A 25,178-nucleotide genomic window follows, 5' to 3' on the forward strand; every position below is an offset into this window, starting at 1 on the left:
CACGCTTTGAAATTTTGTGACCCAATACTATGCTCTCCTCTACCATGAAGTGACATTTTTCCCAATTAAGTACGATTTTGTGTCTTCACATCGGGCCAATACTCTATTCAAATTTCCCAAACATTCTTCAAAGGAATCACCAACCACGCTGAAATCATCCATGAAGACCTCCAAGATATCTTCCACCATATCGGTGAAAATAGCCATCATGCATCGTTGGAATGTCGCTAAGGCATTACACAACCCGAACGACATTCGAGAGAAAGCGAAGGTTCCATAGGACAGGTAAAGGCGGTCTTCTCTTGGTCCTCTAGGGTAATTAAGATTTAATTATACCCCGAGTATCCATCCAAAAGCAATAAAAAGCATGCCCCGCAAGACGATCAAACATTTGGTCAAGGAATGGCAATGAGAAATGATCTTTTTGGGTCACCTTGTTTAACTTCCGGTAGTCCATACATACCCTACATCTGGTAACTGTCCAAGTGGGAAATAAGTTCATTATTGTCATTTGTCACCACATTCATACCACCCTTCTTCGGTACATATTGCACCGAAGAAGTCCACGAGCTATCGGAAATGGGGTACACAACCCTGGCATCTAACCATTTGATCACTTCCTTTTTCACCACTTCTTGCATTGCCTTGTTCAATATCCTTTGATGATCCAAGGAAGGCTTTGCATCATCCTCCAAGATACTTTTGTGCAAATAGAATGCTTATTCCCCCAATATAAGCCAAAGTCCATCCAATTGCCCTTTTCTGCCTTTGCAGCACCTCCAAAGTGGCCTCAACATGCATGTTAGTAAGGCAAGAAGAAAGAATAACTGGTAAAGTATAGTTGGAGCCTAAGAACTCATACCTGAGGTGTGGAGGAAGTGGTTTCAACTCCAACACCGATGGCTCTTCAATTGATGGTTTTGTTGGTGGAGTTTTCTGATTTTCAAGATCCAAAGACTATTTTCTAGGCTCATTAAAATAAGAGTCCATCACATGTAAGGCATTCACGCACTCCACTCTGCTTGCATCATCATTGACATAAAGATTTAATAGCATGGCCTCAAGGGGGTCCTCCGCGTTGATCATAGCACTGGTGTCATCCACAATCACAGCTATGACAAGGTCTATAAATGAGCACACCTCGGTGCTATTGGGTTTCTTCATAGATTTGCAAACATGAAAGACGACCTTTTCATCTCCCACTCGGAAAGTGAGCTCACCCACTTCAACATCAACCAACGCCTTCCCCGTCGCAAGGAAAGGCCTCCCTAGAATGATAGGGACCTCATAGTCCACTTCACAGTCAGAAATCACAAAGTCGGTCGGCAATATGAATTTGTCCACCCGAACAAGCACGTCATCAATAATGCCCAAAGGTCGCTTGATCGATCGATCCGCCATTTGTAACCTCATGGAAGTCGGTCTAGGTTGCCCAATACCCAAGCTTTTGAAAACTGAGCAAGGCATCAAATTGATACTAGCTCCCAAATCACATAGAGCCTTGGCAAAATCCGCACTCCCAATGGTGCAAGGAATGGTGAAAGCACCGGGATCTTCAAGCTTCGGGACCATTGAATGCACTATAGCACTAACTTGGTGAGTCATCTTTAAAGTTTCATAATCCATAAAACGCTTCTTTGTGACCAAGTCTTTCATGAATTTTGCATAGCTCGATATTTGTTCAAGTGCCTCCACCAAAGGCACATTAATAGATAAGCTTTTCATCATGTCAATGAACTTTTTAAACTGATTATCATTCTTTTGCTTCGCAAGCCTTTGAAGATAAGGTGGAGGTGGCCTTGGCAAAGGTGCCTTGGATTTAGGCACAACTGGCTCCGGCATGTCAAGTATGTGTTCCCTAGACGGGTTCACATAATTTTAAGTTTCCACTTCGACTTATTGAATATCAATCCTCACTTCATTATTCACATTTTTATCAACCACATCTTCAACTACCAAAGGGACTTCGTCATCTTGCAACTCAACATCATCATCCACGACTTGCTTTTGCTTAGAGGCATTCACATCACTGCCTCTCTCACTTCTTGTTGTAACCGCCATAACATGATTGTTCCCACCCTTTGGGTTTACTACCGTGTCACTTGGTGGAGCACCCTTCGGGCAAGTATTCAATGACTGAGAGATTTGGCCTAATTGCACCTCCAAGTTTCGGATAGAGGTGTTGTTTGAAGCTAACTGTGCATCAGAATCCATATTCTTCTTCATTATCTGCTCTAACATTATTTCAATTCTACCCATATCATTACCCGAAGAACTAGGACCTTGAGATAGAAATGGTGGTGGATTGTCGTTGTTGGTACATTGGGGGCCTTTGAAAGTCTTACCCCCGGTTTCCTTGGTTTCCATTGTTCCATCCTCCTTGATTATTGTTGCCACCCCAATTATTATTATTACCATTCCAATTCCCTTGGTTTCCTTGATTGTTGTTCTGATTGCCCCAGTTGTTGTTTTGGTTGTTGTTCCCCCAATTACCACTATTTTGTTGTTGATTGCCCCAATTGCTTCTGTTTTGTTGTTGACTGTCCAAATTGCCACTGTTTTGTTGTTGGTTGCCCCAATTGCCTTGGGGTCTCCACTTTGTTAGTTGGAAGAGTTGCCCTGTTGGCCTTGATAGTTGTTTACATATTGAACCTCTTCACTTTGGTCATCATAACCATCATTTTGAAACCTATCACATCCATCATCAAATTGCTCATAATTCCCTTGGTTTTGTTGCCTTCTCTTGTTGACAAGCATATTAACACCCTCCATGGAATTCACTTGGCGAGGATTTTGAACTTGTTGCAACAGTGCCTTAGCCAATTGATTCATAGTAGTTGTCAACTCCGCTATAGCTTGCCCATTGTCATGTAATTCCTTATGCAAATGAATAACCGTAAGGTCACCTTGAGGCACATTGGCTCTACTTTGCCATGTAGAAGAAGTGTCAGCCATCTTATCAAGTACATCACATGCCTCATCATACGACATCTTCATAAAGTTTCCCCCGGCAAGTTGGTTCACTATGCATTGATTTGTTGTATTGATGCCCCGGTAGAAAGTTTGTTGGATCATAGCGTCGGTCATATCATTGTTGGGGCATTCTTTCACCATCGTTCTATACCGCTCCCAAATCTTATGCAAAGGTTCCGTGAGATCTTGCTTGAAAGCCAATATCTCATCTCGAAGTGCCACCATATGCCCGGGTGAAAAGAATTTAGAAATGAATTTATCCGCCAACTCATCCTAAGTTGTGATGGAATGGTTAAGAAGTCTCTCGAGCCAATCTAATGCGTTACGTCGAAGTGAGAATGGGAAAAGTCTCAACCTAAGAGCATCCTCGGACACATTTGTCTGTTTGCTCCCCCAATATGTATCCACGAACCACTTGAGATGTTTGTAGGCATTTTGATCCGCAGCGCCCGTGAAGTACCCACGCTGCTCAAGTAAGGTCAATATCATATTGGTTATCTGAAAGTTGCCCATCTGGATTCTGGGTGGGGCAATACCCTATTGTTCCAGGTGGGTTGTGAGACGGCTTGATTATTCACATATGTGTTGTTATCCCGTGTAGCTTGTGGTGTTATATGAGCAAGATTGCTCTCGAGATGCAGGTCATTTATTGCACCTTAGTCGTGCTTGGGTTTTTGTAGTGTATGGTGCTATCCGTCTACCCAGGGTTGTATTATGCACCTGGCACGCTTGTGATCGGTATTCAGACATTTCGTAAGTATACGCATTTCGGCTTGATGAGTGCTTCTTTATTGATTGTTATGAGTGGATCGGGTGGTCCACGAGTATATTGTTTGGATCGGGTAGCACGCTGCCACGGGTATGTTGTGTGGATCGGGTTGCTCATCACAACAATGTCATGCTTGGATCGGGTTGCACACAACAACATGCCATATTTGGATCGGGTTAAATGCTGCAACAGTGAGATGTTAAGTACGGTTCCCTATACTTATTTTTGTGTGTCTTGTTTCTTATCTCTAAGGAAGGTTTATAGTAGTTGTTAGTCGTTTAATTTGTTATGCAGGCTTGATAGTTCTTTGCCAGAGTTTGTTCTTCCTTATGGGTCATATTCGAGTTGTAGCTTATTGGCGCTTTGGTGGTTTCATATGAGATTCAAGATGGTGTTTGAGGTGGCTTATTGCCCGAGAAACTTGTACTGGGTGAGACGAGATTATTTGACATGGGATCAGTGCGGTCGGAATTATGTAGGATATATTAAAGAGCAAATATCGCTATGCATTTTAGAATAAGATAATGGTTCTTATCAGGAGGAGGGACCCCAAGATTTATTGTTTTGGTAGGTGGTTATGAGTTTCTACACATCTCTTTCGTCGTGGCAGTATTGCGAGAGTTGGAACATGGCTTACATGTGTTATGAGGCGTATTGCGGGCATCTGATTTGTGAAATTCAGCTATTATGGTCGGAGGATGTTATTATGGGCATGCAAATTATGCGGTGCATGGTGTGATTTCAGCAAAATGCACGATCATTTTTCGGTACTGTTTGTAGTGATTGATGAGGTGTTCATATGTTAGAATCGGATCTCGTAGAGAATTCTGTATGTTGGAATTTGGTTCTTAGACTTGTTAGCCAAGGTTATATGAAGGATCTTCAGTCTGGCTTGAGCTAATGTGCTCACATGGGTTATGGTGGCATGGGTAGGTGCACGAGGTGTTAAATAATAATTTTGGACAATTCCGGAATAGTTCTTGGCACGTTCGAGTACGAACATATGTTTATGTGGGGGAGAATATAACGACCAGACCGGTTGTTTTGAGATCTAACACGTTATTCGGTGGTTTGAGGCCTTGAGTATATTCAATTCATGTTTTATGACTTGTACGCATAGTCGGAATTGAATTTCGGGAAATTTAGAGTTGATTTGGATGAAAAATTCTAATTTCGGAAGCTTTAAGTTGGAAGAATTGACTGAGGTTTGACTTTTGAGTAAACGATCTCAAAATTGGGATTTGAAGGTTCCAACAGGTTTGTATGTTGATTTTGGACTTGGGCGTATGTTCGGGTTAAGCATCGGTTAATCCGAGGGCATTTCGGCGCTTAATATGGAAAGTTAGCATTTTGAAAGTTTAAGAATTTCTTAAGTTTGATTTGAAGTGGACTTTGGTGTTATCGATGTCCGCTGAGGTTCTGAGCCTTGGAATAGGTTGGTATCGCGATTTATGACTTGTACATAAAGTTTAGCGTCATTCCGGAATGTTTAAGTATGAATCGGACGCGTTCGTCGAAGTTTGAAAGTTTAAAGAAAGGATTCGCTCGTCGATTCATAGTTTTGATGTTGTTTGGTGTGATTTTATGCCTCGAGCAGGTTTGTTTCATGTATTGGGACTTTTTGGTGTGATTAGACGGGGTCCCGGGGGCCTCGGGTGTATTTCGGAGGGTCTACGGGTCATTTTGCCATGTTGGGTTGCTATTTTCTGAGGTCTGGTGCGCCCTTCTTCGCGTTCACAAGGAAAGGGTTGCGTTCGCGAAGAGAAAAATGGGAGAAAGGGATCTGTGAATGACGTTCGCGGAAGAAGATATGCGTTCACGAAGAAGAAATTTCTGCTGCATATGGTTGATTTTGGAAGCTTATATCTTGCAATCTATAAGGAATTTGGAGATGATCCAACAATGAAAGTTGTAGCCCGTAGTGTCTAGTTTTTAGAAAGTCAAACCATTTGCCATTTGGAGTTTTTTTTACAAAAGGCTATGACCATTATACTAGGGCTATCTGGAGGAGTTGGGTAGCTTGCTCTTCGCGATCGAGATTGGTTTTCCGCGATCGCGAAGGGCACTATTGAGCTGAGAAAAGTTGTGCTTCGCGATGGAGAAGGGTTCATACCTAGGTAGAAGCTATATTTCAGGGGTTTGGCTCATTTTCACCATATTCCTTCCATGGGAGCCGAGTTTGGGGCGATTTTGGAGTGCCAATTTCATCATCAAACTTTAGGTAAGCGATTTCTACATCTTGTGAGTTAAATACATGGTTTATATGTGGATTAAAACGTGAATATTTATGAAAATTGTTAGATTTTAAGAGAAAAACCTAGAATTTGGTATTTTGGATTTTTACGACGAAATTGGAATGCAATTAGGAATAAATTATATATTTGAGTTCGTAGCGTTATGGGTAAAGTTTATCTTCAAGAATTTTGGGAATCCGGGCATGTGTGACTGAGGGTTGACTTTGTTAACTTTTCGAGCGGAGTTGATAATTATTATAAATTGTTAAATTATTAGCATTGGAGTATATTTTGATTGATTTGCACATTATTTGACTAGTTTCGGAATGTTTCACTTTGAGTTGAGGAGTTAGAGAGGCGTTGGAGCCGGTTATGAAACTTTGAAGCGAGATAAGTCTCCTGTCTAACCTTGTGAGGGGGAAACTACCCCCTAGGTGATGTAATTGTTATGTGATACTATTTGTGGGCACTACGTACGCACGAGGTGACGAGGGTCCGTACGTAGCTAAAGTATGTTTATGTCCAGGTAGACTTAGGATTTTATTATGTAATATTTAAATTATTTGAACTCATTCTGCTCGCTAAATTTATGGAATTTATAATTAAATTGATTTAGAAATATATGTATATATTAGTCCGGCCTTATCTCCTTGAGTTGTTGGCAAGTTATTTGAGAAACAGTAAATATTATATTCACGTTGCGCTCATGTACTATATTGTAAGCACGTGTCTCGTGATTTGGTAATTTCCTTCCTTTCTTGTGGAGCGGGCCGAACGCCTCGGTAGTATAATAGATGCACCAATGGTTCGTGCTGCTCGACCCTCGGAAGTGTACACATTATTCTGGATCGGGCCAAATGACCTCGACATAATTGTACGTTATTTCGCTGGCAGTCCGAATATTCACGAGATTATCGTTCCATTGATGCCGGTCATTTTATATGGTATTTCTTATCTGCTTGATACTGGTACCTGATACATCTGAGTTGTTGAGGTAGAATACAAGACTGAGAAATTCATACCTTTAAAAGAAATTGTTGGAAGATTATGTAACTTACATATTTACCCCATTATTGTTGTGTGCTTCATGTCTGCTTATGATTTATTATATTTCTTTATAGGACCTCTACTAAGTGTCGATGTCGACCAATCGTCACTACTTCTCCGGGGTTAGGCTAGATAGTTACTGGGTATGCGTTGACTTATGTACTCATATTGCACTTCTGCACTGAATGTGCAGGATCTGACAAGTTTATTTGGTGGTCACTTTGGCACATAGGCGCAACTGCTGAGGGGACTTTATGGTGAGCTGCAAATTCCAAGTTATGTATCGCAGCCCACAGAGTCTCCATCATATTACTTACTTTATCTTGTCTTATTTATATTCCAGACAGATGTTGTATTATTATTGTACTCCTAAGTAAATGCTCGTGCACTTGTGATACCGGGTATTGAGCTATTCTAGTTGATGACTACGGATTTGTATATTATTATCACCTTTCATTTCCTTTTTCAGACTATTAGTTATGTACGTACCCGTGATTTTAGAGGTGTAAACCTCCTTACTTAATTACAAATATGTAACAACCCGATCGGTCATTTTGAGCTTTTGCACTTCGCTCGCTAGTTCTAGGGCATGACTAGCCCCGTGTGGTGTATTATGACTTATGTAAATCGTCGGTTTTGATTTTCAGGGTAACCAGAATGAGTTTGGAAGAACAATCCTAAGTTTGAAGCTTAAAATTTGAAAGGCTTGATAAAGATTTGACTTGTTGGTATATGATCTCGAATTAGAATTTTTATGATTTGGTTAGCTCCGTTAGGTGATTTGGGACTTAAGAACATGATCGGAATGTATTTTAGAGGTCACTGGAAGGTTTAGGCTTGAATTGGCGAAATTAAAATTTTGACATTTTTCGGTTGTTAGGTGAGATTTTGATATAATGATCGGAATGAAATCCATCCGTTGTGTCATTTGGGATGTGTGTGCAAATTTTCAGATCATTCAGACGTGGTTTGGTAGACTTTTTGATCAAAAGCAGAATTCGGAAAATTTTGGAACCTTAGGCTTGAATTCGATGTGATTTGATGGATTCGATGTTATTTGAGGTGTTTCGAAGATTGGTATAAGTTTGGGTAGTGGTATATGACTTGTTTGTGCTTTTGTTGAGGTCTTGAGTGGCCTCGGGGTGATTTCGGATGGTTGGCGGAAGGTTTGAAGTTGAGTTGGGACAGCTGAAGCATATTGTTGCTGTCATAACTGCACCTGCAATTGGGAGGCCGCAGGTGCGATGCTCGCAAAAGCGGAAGGCAGCCGTAGATGCAGCCAAGATGAAGTCTTCGTAAATCGCAGAAGCGGTGAAGTGGGCCGCAAGTGCGGGTTTTTAACCACAGATGCGGAAATGGCCATTTAAATAAAAATCGCAGATGCGGTGGATTAGGCCGCAAAAGCGGGAAAAGGACCGCAAGTGCGAAAAGCCTGGGTCAAAAAGTACAAAACATTTTCTTCGCGATTTTGAGCTATTTCTTCACCATTTTTATTCGGGTTTGAACTTGGGGAAGCCATTTTGAAGAGGAATTCAAGGGATAACATCCGGAGTAAGATTGTTGAACCTAAAACTTGTTTCTATGGTATTATTTCATGGATTAGAGCTGTATTTATGGAAATTAAGGGTTAAAAATTGGAAAACTTGGGCTAGGTATTGGAGACCTTGACTTGAGCATTTGAGGGGCCATTTGTGGTCGGATTTTGGTACTTTTGATCTGTATGAACTCATGGGGAGATAAGAAATCTATTGATATAAAATTTATTGAATTCCGAGACGTGGGCCTGGGGGTCGGGTTTTGGTTAACTTTGGGATTGATGTTGTAAATTGATTATTTTCGCATGGGCTTCGTTCCCTAAGCATATTTTGATGTCGTGATTCTTATTTTGGATAGAGTCAGCGCGAGTTGAGGCCCATTCGAGAGGCAAAGGCGTCGCGGGCTAGAGTTTGGACCGGATTGAGCTGAGTAATGATTTTAAATGTTGTCCTGAGGGTATGGAACCCCGAATTACCCATCGTTGTGCTATATTGAGGTGATACACATGCTAGATGACGAGCATGGGGTCGTACATCGTTGGACCTCATGCCAATTATTTGGACCCTTAGGGGATTTTTACTAATATTTCCTCACTATTTTGACTTTATAATTGTACTCAGTCATGCTATATTCTATTGTTTTCATAACTCAGCATGTCTACTCTGTTTTAACACATTAAATGATATTTGAAATGATATTTTGGGTTGAGCATCATGTTTTATTGTTGCCCGAGTGGCTTATGAGATTCTGAGTGAGTAAGGCCGAGGGCCTGTGTTGTGAGGATACTTTGGGTCGGGCTGCAAGCCGCAACAATGATACACTAATTTATCTTTATGAGGTCGAGGGCCTAAGATTGTACGCCACGAGGTGGCTTGTTGATATGAGGCCGAGAGCCTACTGATTATGCCACGAGATGGCTTGATATTGCTCTTGGGTCGTAAGGGGCCCCTACCAGAGTCTGTACACCCCCAGTTAGCGCGGGTACCCATTGTGATATGAGATATAGCCCGAGGGGCTGGTGTTGTTCCATGATATTGCCCGAGGGGTGAATTTTTATGTGTTTATCTGTTCTAGCTGCTTTTTATTTAATTGTTTAACTGTTGAAAAGGTGTTTTAAAGATTCTTATTCTGAACTAAGGTGTCTTTATATGTTTTCACTATTTCATTACTTTTACTGGTTTTATACTGCTTCTTTATAGCATGTTAATGTGCTTTTACGTGATTTTTTATCGCTCAGTCTTCATTTATTAGTATTACTTACTGAGTTGGAGTACTTACTTTACTCCCTACACCCTGTGTGCAGATTCAGGTGCTTCAGGTCCCGCTAGCGAGTGTTGATTTCTTCTAGCTTAGACAGTTCGGAGATTCACTAGGTAGCTGCTCGGCGTTCGCAGCCCAGTGCTTCTCCCCCTATCTTATTTTCTCTTGTTTTAGTTCTGAAATAGACTATGTAGACTCTTCTTGTTTTTAATCGGTTAGTAGATGCTCATGACTGGTGACACCCCGATATCGGGCTGTGTGGTTTTCCGCAAATTGTATTATTCACCTTTATTTTGGGATTATTAATATGTTAAGACTTAATTATTATTATTATTTTACTTGCTTGCAATGATTTGGGTGTGTGTCGGCTGACCTTGTTTTCACGAGAGGCGCCATCACGACTAGGTCCGGGTTTAGGGTCGTGACAAGTTGGTATTAGAGCCTAGGTTACATAGGTCTCACGAGTCATGAGTAGGTTTAGTAGAGTGTCACGGATCGGTACGAAGACGTTTGTACTTATCCTTAGGAGGCTGCAGAACTTTTAAGAAAAACTTTACATTCTTGAATTCTTGTCGTGCCTTCTTGATTCAGCTTGAAATGTAACTCTTTGAATTCCTTCCACGTGTTCGTATGCGCACATGAGTGCTCAATATCAGATGTGCATCGATGGCTTGTGATTCTCCGATCGAGGGGCGAGATGTGATTTTCTGTGATTTGATGTTGGGCCAGTCTGGAGGACTTGAGGCCGGATTTTTGCCTACAGCTTGAGCACTGAGGCGTTGATTGTGTGAGCACGTATTTTTGAACTTGTATTCGGTAGTGTCCCTATTAGTGGAAGTGACGGCTAGTTGAATATGGGATGAGTATGATATGACTGCGAGGTGTATTCATATGATTTGAACGAGACGAGAAGGGTCTGTTTGAGGATAGAATAACTATTTGGTGCTTGATTTCTATTTTGATTTGATGTATAGCCCTGAGTTATGGGAGTTTGAAGAATCTTTTCATGTTTTCTAGTTGGGGAGTGAAGTAAATTCCATGTTGCGCTATGAGTTTAGACTTAGAAAGATCAAGTGTCTGCGTAATGTCTATGACAATGGAAGGGTATAAAGAGATGTTAGTTGAGGCGAAGCACGTGGGTGCCCTGCGGATTGTTCTGAAGTTTGCGTAATCCTTTATGTCGTTTGTTGGAAGATCTCTATCACCAGGGTCGCCTAAGAGAGTGGGTTTAACTATTATGAGGGTGAACGCTAGATTTGCATAAGGTTTAAAGTACTAGATGGTCTGAGTTTCACGAGCTATGAAGTATGGAGTTTAATCTCACTTTGGTATTATGATAGTAATAGAGTAGATGCGTTATGAGTTATTGTGTGTTTTGATCTATGGCTTTGAGCCAAGTAGGGGTGTCTGCTATTGATTAGGTGATTGCACGATTATGTGCTATGTTCGTTCCAGTTTGAGGCGCACTGGTGAGTCAGTTATGGCTTACAGAGGTTGAGACCGAGGATGGCTCGAGTAAAGTAAATTTCGATAAAGGTTATGTTATTCTTTATAGGTGTATGAGAGTCACAGAATGACTTAGAGTTGTTATTGGTAAAGGATGCTCGGTGCATAGAACAAGAAGTTGCTTGGCTGCATTAAGGTGAGGTTACATTCTGCGGTGTCGGAGTGCTAATGAGGCACAAGTTGTTTGGTTCATTTGATCAATCTAATTGCAGTTTGAGTAGTGAGGATGACTCTCGAGAATTGTTCTAGTGCGTCTAAGATTTTTCATGTAATGATTGGTGATTTTCAGGTTGTATATTTGGCTAGAAACCTAGGTTTGCATTGGAGGGTATCAAGACTTGTGGCATTTTTATATCAATTATGGGATTCTATATATCAGTAACAGGAAGGTGAAAGTAATGGCTTTGGATTCGCAGGAAGTCTCTTCAGGGTAGGTATTTTGAACGTGGTGCTTTTGGGGAATATTTAAGAGAGTATCCAGCAACTTATGAGCCTTAGACAGTGTGGTTTTATGCTTGGGTCTCATGTGGTGAGTCTGGGTTGAGGAATTGTGGTGTTATAGCAAGAAGAAGTATCAAGTTGAAAGTAAATCAAAAGGAACTTGGATAGATGGGATAGCTTGGTAGTAGGCTGGATCGGCATAGTAAGGATATGACTAGTTCTTTGGGTGCTTTCAAGGTAATGATTTTCTACAGGTGTTTCGCGGCAATTCTCTTGGGTTTTAGTGCCTTGCGTAGCTTGGTTAAGTTAGAAAGATTAAGTCCTGACGGTTTAGTTTTGTGCAAATGGAATTCGGAGAGTTCTTGATGGTTTCTGCCACGGTTAGAGGTGCGTGTTTCCTACGAGCGTGAGGAGCATGGGATGTGTGGTGATTTTCTTCTAGATGGGGTTAATGGAAAGTTCTTGGCTAGTTGAGTACGTAGTTTCTTGTGGCTCGGAATGAATATGTAGTTCTCATGTTTACCCTAGGATGGTATGGTATAGGCGGTATGTTGTGAAGGGTTGAGATTTGCATGTGTGAGGTCACAGTTCAGTCCTGGAAAGAAGTTCATAAATTCTAAGGCATCATGGACAGTTTCAGATGACTAGGTAAATAATATCACTAATTTGTGTGGCTTGATGAGGGCATACGTATCCGAAAGAGGCAATGTGATTGAGTTAATAATACATCATTGGTATCGCGACTCTCTCTTGTTGGATCGACTGCTGATATTCGAGTTTGCTTGGTGGCACAGAAGAATTATAGGAGTACCTCTCGTGGGATGATTGGGTGTTAGATGTGTGTTGTGTGTTCGGACGGTGGAGTTGGGATTGGATATGGTGATTTGCGTGATGTATGGATTTGGAGACTAGGAGTTCTCATGAACGGGTGAAGTCATGGTTGTAGGCCGTGTATATCAGTCTTGTGTGGTAACTATTGGAGGTTTGCAGACTCGAGTGGATCTTTTGCTGCTTGGTATGTGTTAGATTTTGATGTATTATTGGGTCTAGACTGGTTGTCTCCGTGTCGTATTATTTGCGCTAAGGCGGTGATGTTGGCTATGCCAGGAATGCCACGGATTGAGTGGCGAGGTTCGACGGATTATGTTCCCAGTAGGGTGATGTCATTTTTGAAGACCCAGTGGATGGCTGGGAAGGGTTGTCTTTCTTATTTGCCTTCGTGATGGATGTCAGTGCAGAGACTCCTACTATTGATTCAGTTCTAGTGATGAGGGACTTTTCTGGATGTGTTTCCTGCTGCCGGGTATGTTGCCGGATAGGGTTGTTGATTTCGGTATTGATTTGGTATTGGGCACCGTATCGTATGGCACCGACGGAGTTAGAGGAGTTGAAGGAGCAACTTCAGGAACTCCTTGACAAGGGGTTCATTGGTAAACCTATATGGATGTGTGTTCTACATCGAGACGGCCTTGTTGACTTCGAGTTGCTATTGGTGAGGTATGTGTTGATTCGGTTGTTGTTGAGCTATTAGTGTTCTGAGTTGATCTTTGAGTTACTTTTCTGGGTTGCGAGGCATTATGATTTGTTGGTTATAGGCACACATGGTGCGGTTTTATTGAGGTCTCTCAGTAGAATTTGAGCAGGGAGAGCATTGGGTATTGCTCGGCGGATGGCGTATCAGTTGTGCCCTTTCGAGTTTTTGTCATATGTCAATTGCTTCGCCGTGGTTATGATGATTTGCTTTTTGTTCTAGACATCAAATTGCGCGTGATTGTCGATGTTGAGCATAGTGACTTGTGGTGTTTCATGTGGACTAGTGTTTGGATAGGGTCGCGCATTGCAACAAAGTTATGTGGAAGTATGACCCTTCGGGTTAGACTCGTGTGTTCTGTTTTGACGATGTGTGACGCGTTCTCAGCATTGTGTTGTGGTGGCACTGGTGAGCTTGCGGTACAGCTCTTTCATTGAGACATTTTTCATGATTTGAGTACGTTCAGATTGTTGTTTATTGGTGCACAGATTGCATGAGTTGTGGCTATAGATTGTATTGATGTGTCATGCCACTAGAGTAGTTGTGTTGGAATTAGATGAGATTGTTGGGATCTATAATGTGCACAACCGGATTCGGTTTCAGCGTATTGGAAGGATAATATCGAGGTTCAGCTCAGAAATTTGCTATGGTCCTTGCGAAGGAGAAGTGGCTTCACGAATGGTTGATCTGAGGAATGGTTATGACTTTCTACATGTTTCATTTATCATTGGCAGTATATGAAAGTGTTAGAATGAGACTTTAGTTAATAAGAGATTTTCTATCGGTATTCGATGGTTGTGAAGCTGCTGTGATTAGGAATTATCGCTACAAGTGTTTGAGTTATGTGGTATATCATGTAATTGCACCTGGGGTTGCAGGTATGGATTATTACAGCTGGTTCGGGCTTATTCAGAGTATAGATGTGGAATTATAATCTTGTAGATAATTTCAGAAGTGAAAATGTGGTTCTAAGGCTTATGGGTTAGATTGGGTTGTGAAATTTCAGTTACTGTGGGTTATTGGACCTATATGAGATAGGGTGACGTAGGATCACCCCCGGGTATGTGCATAGTAAGATTACATAGCGATTTGATGGTTTTCGGAACAACTCTGGGCACGTTTGAGGATGAACGTATGTTTAAGTGCGGGAGGATGTAACGACCCGACCAGTCGTTCTGAGCTTTTGCACTTTGCTCGCCAGTTCTCGGGCATGACTAGCCCAGTGTGGTGTATTATTACTTATGTAAATCATCAGTTTTGGTTTTCAGGGTAACCAGAATGAGTTTGGAAGAACAATCCTCAATTTGAAGCTTAAAATTTGAAAGGTTTAACCAAGATTTGACTTGTTGGTATATGATCTCGGATTGGAATTCTTATGATTTGGTTAGCTCCATTAGGTGATTTGGGACTTAGGAGCATGATCGGTATGTGTTTTGGAGGTCCGTGGAAGGTTTAGGCTTGAATTGGCGAAATTGGAATTTTGACATTTTCCGGTTGTTAGGTGAGATTTTGATATAGTGGTCGGAATGGAATTTCGGGAGTTGCAGTAGGTCTATTGTGTCATTTGGGATATGTGTGCAAAATTTCAGATCATTCGGACGTGGTTTGGTAGACGTTTTGATCAAAAGCGGAATTCAGAAGATTTTGGAACCTTAGGCTTGAATTCGTTGTGCTTTGATGGATTCGATGTTGCTTGAGGTGTTTCGAAGATTGGTATAAGTTTGGGTAGTGATATATGACTGGTTTGTGCTTTTGGTTGAGGTCCTGGGGGCCTCGGGGTGATTTCGGATGGTTGGCGGAAGGTTTGAAGTTGAGTTGGGATAGCTGAAGCATATTGTTGCAGTCACAACCGCACCTGCGGTTGAGAGGCCGCGGGTGCGATGCTCGCAAAAGTGGAAGGTAGCCACAGATGCGGCCAAGAAGAAGCTCTTCAGGAACCGCAAAAGCGGTGAAGTGGGCGCACCTGCGGTAGCGCGAGTGCGAGTTTTCAACCGCAGATGCGGAAATGGTCATTTAAGTGAAAACCGTAGATGCGGTGGATTAGGCCGCAGAAGCGGGTCCACATAAATGGGAAAAGGACCACAGGTGCGAAAAGGCTGGGTCAGAAAGTATAAAAGGTTTCCTTCGCGATTTTGAGCTATTTCTTCACCATTTTTATTAAGGTTTGAGCTTGGGGAAGCCATTTTGAAGAGGAATTCAAGGGATAACGTCCGAAAGTAAGATTGTTGAACCTAAAACTCATTTCTATGGTATTATTTCACGGATTAGAGCTGTGATTATGGAAATTAAGGGTTAAAAATTGGGAACTAGGCTTGGTATTGGAGACCTTGACTTGAGGATTTGAGGGGCCATTTGTGGTCGGATTTTAGTACTTTCGATATGTATGAACTCGTCGGGAGATAAAGAATCTGTTGATGTAAAATTTATCGAATTCCGAGATGAGGGCCCGGGGGTTGGATTTTGGTTAATTTCGGGATTGATGTTGTAAATTGATTATTTTCACATGGGCTTTGTTCCCTTAGCATATTTTGACGTTGTAAATCTGATTTTTGATAGATTCGGCGCGAGTTGAGGCCCATTCGAGAGGCAAAGGCGTCGCGGGCTAGAGTTTGGACCGGATTAAGGTGAGTAATGATTTTAAATGTTGCCCTGAGGGTATGGAACCCCAGATTACATATCGTTGTGCTACATTGAGGTGACGCACACGCAAGATGATGAGCGTGGGGTCGTGCACCATTGGGGATTGTGACTTAGTCCATCCCAAATGATTGTTTTACCATGTATTTGATTAAAAACTGTTTGCTATCATCATGTTTTGGGTGGAATGCCATATTTGGGCCTCGTGCCAATTATTTGGACCCTTAGAGGATTTTTACTAATATTTCCTCACTGTTTTAACTTTATAATTGTACTCAGTCATGCTATATTCTATTTAATAACAACACAATAGGGGATTCAAGAATTACTAAAGAAAAACAAGAAAATCAACAAACGTGCGGAAGCTAAAAGAAAATAAAGAAACGGAAAAAGACGGAAAATTAAAGATAGATTTAATTCAAGAAATACAACAACAACAACAACATCCCAGTGTAATCCCACAAGTGGGGTCTAGGGAGGGTAATATATATGCAGACCTTACTCCTACCCCGAGGGGCAGAGAGGCTGTTTCCAGGACACCTTCGGCTCAAGAGAGCAACAAGAGACAATATATCAGTACTATCAATAGACTCATAATAAATAACATAAAATAAAAAAATAACAACAATATAAGAAATATAGGAAATACGAAAAGGATGGAGAAAAGGATGTAAGGTATACTAATATCCAACAGATACAACCCTGCATCAGTAGCTGATCAGTAGCATCGTAAGACTAACTCCTAAATGGCTAGTCTCACTCTAGTGCGTTGTAGTAATATTCACAAACTACCCTCTAACCTACAACCTTAATGCTCGACCTCCACAATTCCCTGTCAAAGACCATGTCCTAAGAAATCCTAAGTCGTGCCATGTCCTGCCTCATCACCTCCCCCAAATACTTCTTAGGTCTCCCTCTACCTCTCCTCGTGCCCACTACAGCCAGTCGCTCACACCTCCTCACCGGTGCATCAGTTCTCCTCCTCTGAATGTGCCCGAACCATCTGAGTCTTGCTTCCCGCATCTTGTCCTCCATGGGGGCCACACCCACCTTCTCTCGAATATCTTCATTCCTAATCTTGTCCATCCTTGTATGTCCACACATCCACCTCAGCATCCTCATCTCTACTACTTTCATCTTCTGGATGTGTGAATTTTTAACCGGCCAACACTCGGCCCCATACAACATAGCAGGCCTAACCACTTCTCTATAAAACTTACCTTTTAGTCACGGTGGCACTTTCTTATCACACAAGACTCCCGTTGCTAACCTCCACTTCATCCACTCCACCCTTATATGATGTGTGACATCCTCGTCGATCTCCCCGGTCCCCTGAATCACTGACCCAAGGTACTTGAAACTACCCCTCTTAGGGATAACTTGAGAGTCGAGCCTCACTTCCACTCCTGCTTCCGTCGGCTCGGCCCCAAATTTGCACTCGAGGTATTCCGTCTTCGTCCTGCTCAGCCTGAAACCTTTAGACTCAAGGGCATGTCTCCAAACCTCTAGACTTTCGTTGACGCCGTGTCGTGTCTCATCAATTAGGACTATGTCATCAACAAATAGCATGCACCATGGCACCTCCCCTTGAATATGATGCGTTATGGCATCCATCACCAGGGCAAATAGGAAAGGGCTGAACGCAAACCCTTGGTGCAACCCCGTAACAATCGGAAAATGGTTGAAGTCGCCTCCTACTGTCCTAACCCGAGTCTTAGCTCCATCATACATGTCTTTAATCACCCTAATGTAGTCAACCGAGACCCCTTTAACCTTTAGGCATCTCCATAGGACCTCCCTAGGAACCCTGTCGTATGCTTTCTCTAGATTGATAAACACCATGTGGAGATCCTTCTTCTTATCCCTGTATTGTTCCATCATCCTCCTAATAAGGTGGATAGCTTCTGTGGTAGATCGCCCTGGCATGAACCCGAACTGGTTATCTGAAACAGACACCGTCATTCGCACTCTCATTTCTACCACTCTCTCCCAGACTTTCATGGTATAACTCAGTAATTTGATACCCCTATAGTTGTTACAGCTCTGAACATCGCCTTTGTTCTTATACAACGGAACCATTGTACTCCACCTCTACTCTTCAGACATCTTATTAGTCTTGAATATAACATTAAACAACCCAATAAGCCATTCCAAGCCTGCTCTACCCACACACCTCCAAAGTTCAACTGGAATTTCGTTAATCAAGAAACGTGCGGAAGCTAAAAAAATAAAGAAACAAAAAAAGACGGAAAATTAAAGATAGATTGAATTCAAGAAATGGTTTCTTGAATTCAAGAAGTCTATTCTTGAAATTGAATCCTAACAACAACAATTAGCTAACAAAGAACTAATCGCCTTTGGTAGAGAATTAAAAAATAAGAGATAGATTGTGAAACCCGACCCTTTAGAATAACAAGAACAACAATAAGCCTAAACTTATCACCTTTCTTGAATACCTAAAAGTGATCTAAGATTTCGAAAGAGTTTAATCTTACCACCTTAAGTTGAGTCTTGAAGGTTGAAGAATAAATCCAAGAGTAGCCACACACAAGAGTGCAAGAAAAATCTCACAATTTTTATTGATAATAATCTGAATAATCTATCTAAAAACAAAGGATACACCCCTTTATATAGAAAGGGGTCACGAAATTCTACCTAAAAACAAGTAAATAAAGTCCTAAGCTGTTTTGGACAACAAATCCAACTACCTTAGGAAAAGGAAAATACTAGGAAGCAAAAACCAAGTCATTCTTGGAAAGTAATTCCAAACATCTTAGGAAAAGGAAACATAACCTTAACTAACTAGGAAAGCAATAAATATAGTCCTAAAATATATGGGAATAAGTCTCAAACCAATCTTGAATAGAATCTTGGAAATCTTGAAGGAAATTTGCAAGCAACTTGGTACCAACTTGCACTCAATATGTAGCACGCCTATTTTACCCTTCTTGGATATAAAGTAAGTCCTTTTTATGCTATTAAAAACGTGCTTTTATGTATGACTTCATGGGCTGCAATTTTGGACACATTAGATGCCAAAATTGTCCAACAGTGGCCTGATTTGGACTTTCTTTAGAGGATGTTTCTTGGGATCTAATCCTCTTCTTGGACATGAACTTGGGCCATAAAATAATTATAACACCTAGATAACTCATATACTTTATCCTTAAGCTCTTCCTCTCAACTAAAAACTTCTTTGATCGCTCCTGAAGTCCAATGACCTTGTTTTGCAACTTTTTAGCTTGAGATCTTGTTAAAGGCCCTCTTTGAGATTTCAAAGCTTCATCCTTGTCCTTGAATAGATTTGATCTTCCTAGGATGATATCACTATTGTTTTTATAACTCAGTCATGTCTACTCTGTTTTAATATTAAATGATATTTGAAATGATATTTTGGGCTAAGCATCATGTTTTACTATTGATCGAGTGGCTTATGAGATTCTGACTGAGTAAGGCCGAGGGCCTGTGTTGTGAAGATACTTTTGGGTCGGGCTGCACGCCGCATCAATGATTCACTAATTTATGATTATGAGGCCGAGGGCCTGAGATTGTACGCCACGAGGTAGCTTGTTGATATGACGTCGAGAGCCTACTAATTATGCCACGAGATGGCTTGATATTGCGCTTGGGCCGTAAGGGGCCCTCCCAGAGTCTGCACACCCCCAGTGAGCGCGGGTACCCATTGTGATATGAGATATAGCTCGAGGGGCTGGTGTTGTTCCGTAATATTGCCCGAGGGGCGGATTCTGTTGACAATGTACCCGAGGGGCGTATTTTTATGTGTTTATTTGTTCTAGCTGCTTTTCATTTAATTGTTTATCTGTTGAAAAGGTGTTTTAAAGAAGCTTATTCTTAACTAAGGTGTCTTTATATGTTTTCACCGTCTCATTGCTTTTACTAGTTTTATACTGCTTCTTTATAGTATGTTGATGTGCTTTTACGTGATTTCTTATCGCTCAGTCTTCATTATTGTTATTACTCACTGAGTTAGAGTACTCACTTTACTCCCTGCACCCTGTGTGCAGATTCAAGCGCTTCAGGTCCCGCTAGCGAGTGTTGATTTCTTCCAGCTTAGGCGGTTCAGAGATTCACTAGGTAGCTGCTCGGCGTTCGCAGCCTAATGCTTCTCCCCCCTATCTTATTTTCTCTTGTTTTAGTTCTGAAATAGACTATGTAGACTCTTCATGTTTTTAATCGGTTAGTAGATGCTCATGACTGGTGACACCCCGATGTCGGGTTGTGTGGTTTTTCGCAAATTGTATTATTCACCTTTATTTTGGGATTATTGTTATGTTAAGACTTAATTTATATTATTTTAGTTTCTTGCAATGATTTGGGTGTGTGTCGGCTGGCCTTGTCTTCACGAGAGGCGCCATCACGCCCGGGTCTGGGTTTAAGGTCGTGACAAATTATGATTTCGAAAATAATAAAATGAATAATTAAATTATTAGTTCATCGTTGGCTTACCTAACAACAATGTTGGACGCCATCACGACTTATAGTCGGTTTTGGGTCGTGACATAGTACATAAGCACAAACTGAATACAACAGTTACCGTTTCTCAAAACCTTACCAACAAATCAAGGTGATAAGACTCGGGCTAATATATATACTTTTCTAAATCAAGTTCAATTATAATTTCAATTAATTAAGCAGTGGAATGAGTTCAAATAATTCAAATATTAAATGATAAAGTCCTAAGTTTACCCGGACATAAAAATACTTTAGCTACATACAGACTCTCATAACCTCGTACGTATGTAGCACTCACAACTAGTAGCACATAACAATTACATCACCTAGGGGATAGTTTCCCCCTCACAAGGTTAGACAGGAGACTTACCTCGTTCTGAAATCCGATAACCGGCTTCAACACCTTTCTAATACCCCAAACTGATGCCAAACAATCCAAAACTAATCAAATAACGTGCAAACCAATCAAAATATACTCCAATACTCCTAATTTAACATTTAGAAATAAATTCCCAACTCATCAAGAAAAGTCAACAAAGTCAACCCTCGGACCCACGCGTACGGATTTCGAAAATCATCAAAAATAATTATTACCCATAACTTGTATATTTTATATTCCAAAAATCATTCAATTTCGTCCATGAAGTGACCCTCAAATCAAGGATTTACCATCTCATAACTTTGGGGCTCAAAACTCCAATTTCTACAATCCAAACATTGATAAAAATGATAACCAACAAAAATAATCTTGGTAAAACATCGAAATAAAGGTCAGATATTTACCCCTTTTTGAGACGAGAACAACACCGCAAAAATTACCTCAAACGGAGTTGTAGAACTCAAGATATGCTCAAAATACTAAAATGCTCAGTTTGTCCATTTAAGACACTGTCCAGGAGATTTTTGTTCTTTGCCTTTGCGAGACACCTTTGCGTTCGAAGACCAATTTTTTGCTTTGACCGGTCAATCCAAATTTCCTTCTTCGCATTCGTGGGACCTCCCTCGCATTCGCAAAGAACAAAGTCCGCACCAGAAATCAATAATTTTTTCCGACACGGAAATTGGCATAACTCTCTCATATGACCTCGGAATTTGATGATTCTTATTTTTATGATTCCGTAATTACGATACAAATCTAATGGTTCAATAACATCACAAATGAAAGGTGGTTGATCAATATGGTACCCTTTTTGTGCAAATAAATGGCGTTGAAACATCAAATAAGAGCGCGATACAACCCAAACACATCCAAAACACTCGGGATCCCCTTGGAACCCGTCCAATTATACAAACCAGTCCCAAAACATAACACGAACCTACTAGAGACCCCAAATTACACTAAATAACATTAAAACCATGAATCGATGATCAAATCCTCCTTTTAACTTTCAAACATTCAAACTTCGATGAACGCGTCCGAATCATACTTAAACATTCTAGAATGACGTCAAACTTTACGTACAAGTCATAAATCACGATACAAACCTATTCCAAGGCTCGAAACCCTAAACATACATCGATAATACCAAAGTCCACTTCAATTAAAACTTAAGAAATTCTTAAACTTTCAAAATGCCAACTTTCCATAATAAGCGCCGAAATGCTCCCTGACCACCCGATACTTAACTTGAACATACGCCCAAGTCCGAAATCATCATACGAACCTATTGGAATCTTCATATCCCGATTCCGATGTCGTTTATTTAAAAGTCAAACCTTAGTCAACTCTTCCAGCTTAAAGCTTCCAAATGTAGAATTTTTCCTTCCGAAATAACTCCGAACTCCCCGAAATTCAACTCTGACCACACGTACCAGTCATAAAAGATGAAATGAATCTACTCACAGCCTCAAACCGCCGAACGATGTACTAGAGCTCAAAATGAATGATCGGGTCGTTACATCAATGATATAGGTTTTTTCGAGCCGTACATCATCACCTCGAGCAGTTATAAATCCCGGTAGTTCCGCAACCCTTTTCCTTTTTTTCCCTTCTTCTCTTGGCAATTATTTCCATTAACTTTTTTGTTTTCGTTTATAATTACATCATTTATTCAGTGACCGTTGCTAGTTATTAGTTTTTGAGTGTGATCGTTTGGTTGTTATACTCGTTACATTATGAATTTAATTTCTCGACCTAGCCAGTCGAACGTTTGGTTAATTAGTTGTTGAATCTAGTTAATAGTTGTAGTAATCCTATAATTTGTTTGCAACCTAGTAGGTCGATCATTTGTTTGTTAGTATTTGTTTAATCTAAATTTTCGATTTGGTCCGACATAGTCGGTCGATTGTTTGAATGTATTTATGATTTAAAGTCTTATTTTTGCCTTATCAATTCACTGCTTGGTTGAGTTTGAGTGCTTGAGCTTTGATTTCAATCACTTGTAGAATAAAGCTGAAGTTAAAAAAGAAATAGTACAAGTTTGGTTGCTTTTTACTGATTGTGCGCTATTAGAAGTACAATACTCCAAAAATTCTACTTATAGTTAATAAATATTGTCTATGGATAGATTTTTGGCCAAAGAACTATCCTTTGAATAGTTTAGACAGGTATTTTAGGAAAAATCTATCACTTGGACAAATTCTCATCATTAATTCAAGGCCCTCCTCTCCTATAAAGAATAGTTCTTTCCTCACTTAAAAGGATATTTTTTAAATCTAGTACACATCTTCTACATCATTTTTTTTATCACACAATTTGAGAGTGAAATAATCAGCTTAATACAAATTTCAAGCATCCTTTGATAGCTGAAAATTGAGAGAAAAAACCTTTCAAAAATATAAAGTTGTTAAGTCTTTTCTGATTCTTTTTTCTTTAAGTTGCTGATTTTCAAGGTGTTGTTTTGCTGTTGTCTCTGGCTGAGTTTGTTGTACGCTTCGATTAAAAGTAATGCCTTTGTTTTGACTTCTGCTTCTGGCTGTTGAAACATGACTCTAGTATTGCTGAAATTTTCTAATTCTGCTATCCAGATATTCCCTCAACTGCCATTGTAGTCCAAGAATGAATAAGAGAAAAGATAAAGATTTGAGCTCTCTTTAATTCATTGTGCCTTTAAAGCATTCCACTCTTTAATACTTCATGTTTGGATAACTGATGTTTTAACTTTTCTTTACATTCTTATTGATGCCAAGCATGATATTAGTTCTGGTTATGTATCATTTTTCCGCTGAAGGCTTCATGCTCGCTTTGGGTCTGAAATAGCTTTCTTTCAAGTTGGCAAATTGTCATGACCCCAAAACTGACCCGGTCGTGATGTCATCTATCGTGAAATTAGGCCAGACAACTCATTTCCAAAACAAAGCACATTTTCTTTTAAAACTTAAGGAAATCATTTTTCAACAGAAATTTGATAAAGATAAAAAATAATTTAACAAAGCGGAAAAAACAATCTCGACCTCGGGTGTCACTAAGTCATGAGCAAAACACTATAACTGTTCGAAGTAACCAAGACTAACATAATCTGAGAATATCTGACAAATATACTAAAAGGGTAGATAAGGAAGGAGAAGGCAGAACTGCGATCTCCAAGCAACTACCTCACAATCTCCAAGGAAAAGTCCACACTGATATGATCAACAGCCGCTACCGTGGCCTGAGATACCTGGATCTGCACACAAGGTGCAGGGGGTAACGTGAGTACACCAACTCAGTAAGTAACAAGTCCAAACTATAGACTGATAGGTAGTGACAAACCAAGCAAGTAATACAATTAAACTGTACAGAAAAGTAGACATGCTTGCAATTCAAGTAAAACTCAATAGTAAATAATATAGTCTGAACAGTACGGAGTATAAAGCTCAGGAATCTCTACGTACCAATGCACAGATAACATGATCAATGTTCCGTACACCTCCACTCACAAGTACTCAACCACTTGGTACTGTGTATGGCCATCCGGCCCAGGGAAGATCCATCCCGGAATATACACACATCACTGACCTTAGTCATCCAGTACCAAGGAAGGGCATTCCAGCCATATGGAGAAGATCCATCTCCAAGTGTCAATACTTTGGACAAGATCCATGTCCAGGGAAGATCCATCCCTCAATATCATCAACTGCACTCACTAGGGGTGTAAAGACTCCAGAGGGGCTTCTCTTAGCCTAAGCGCTATATCAAGCCAACGAAGGCATGATAAATATCTTGATGCGGCGTGCAGCCTGATCCCATATTGTCACTCAATATTAGGCTTTCGGCCTCACACAATCATTACTCTCCAATCTTACACACACGGGCTCAAAATGTCATGATACTCGCCCGAGCAATGATATGATGTCAAATTACAATAATCAAGACTGAGGCATGATATAATATGCATGAACAATATTGAGTACAGAATATCAATGAAGCTAATGATATGACAACAAGAAATGACCTCTCGGGTCTTAATAGTATTGGTGCGAAGACTTATAACATGATAATTAGCATGATTTGCAGCTCATTAACTTAATCACATAATTACAACACAAATATTAGTAAGAAAGAGTCACTAGGCAGTGCCATGGAATGACCCAGGCCGCAATTCTCACGGTGCATGCCCGCACGCCCATCACTTGGCATTTGCGTCACCTCAATAATAATCATAGAACACATAGTTCGGGGTTTCGAATCCTTAGAACCAAGTTTGGAAGCATTACTTACCTCAAGCCAAGCCAAACTCTAGCTTGTGACGCCCTTGCCTCTCGATTCGGCCTCCAAATGCCCCGAATCTAACCAAATTCAAAACCATAACATTAAAATATGCTAAGGGAACAAAGCCCACGCGAAAATAAT

The sequence above is a fragment of the Nicotiana tabacum genome, chromosome 10 (genome assembly GCF_000715075.1).
Source record: "Nicotiana tabacum cultivar K326 chromosome 10, ASM71507v2, whole genome shotgun sequence".
NCBI lineage: Eukaryota > Viridiplantae > Streptophyta > Magnoliopsida > Solanales > Solanaceae > Nicotiana > Nicotiana tabacum.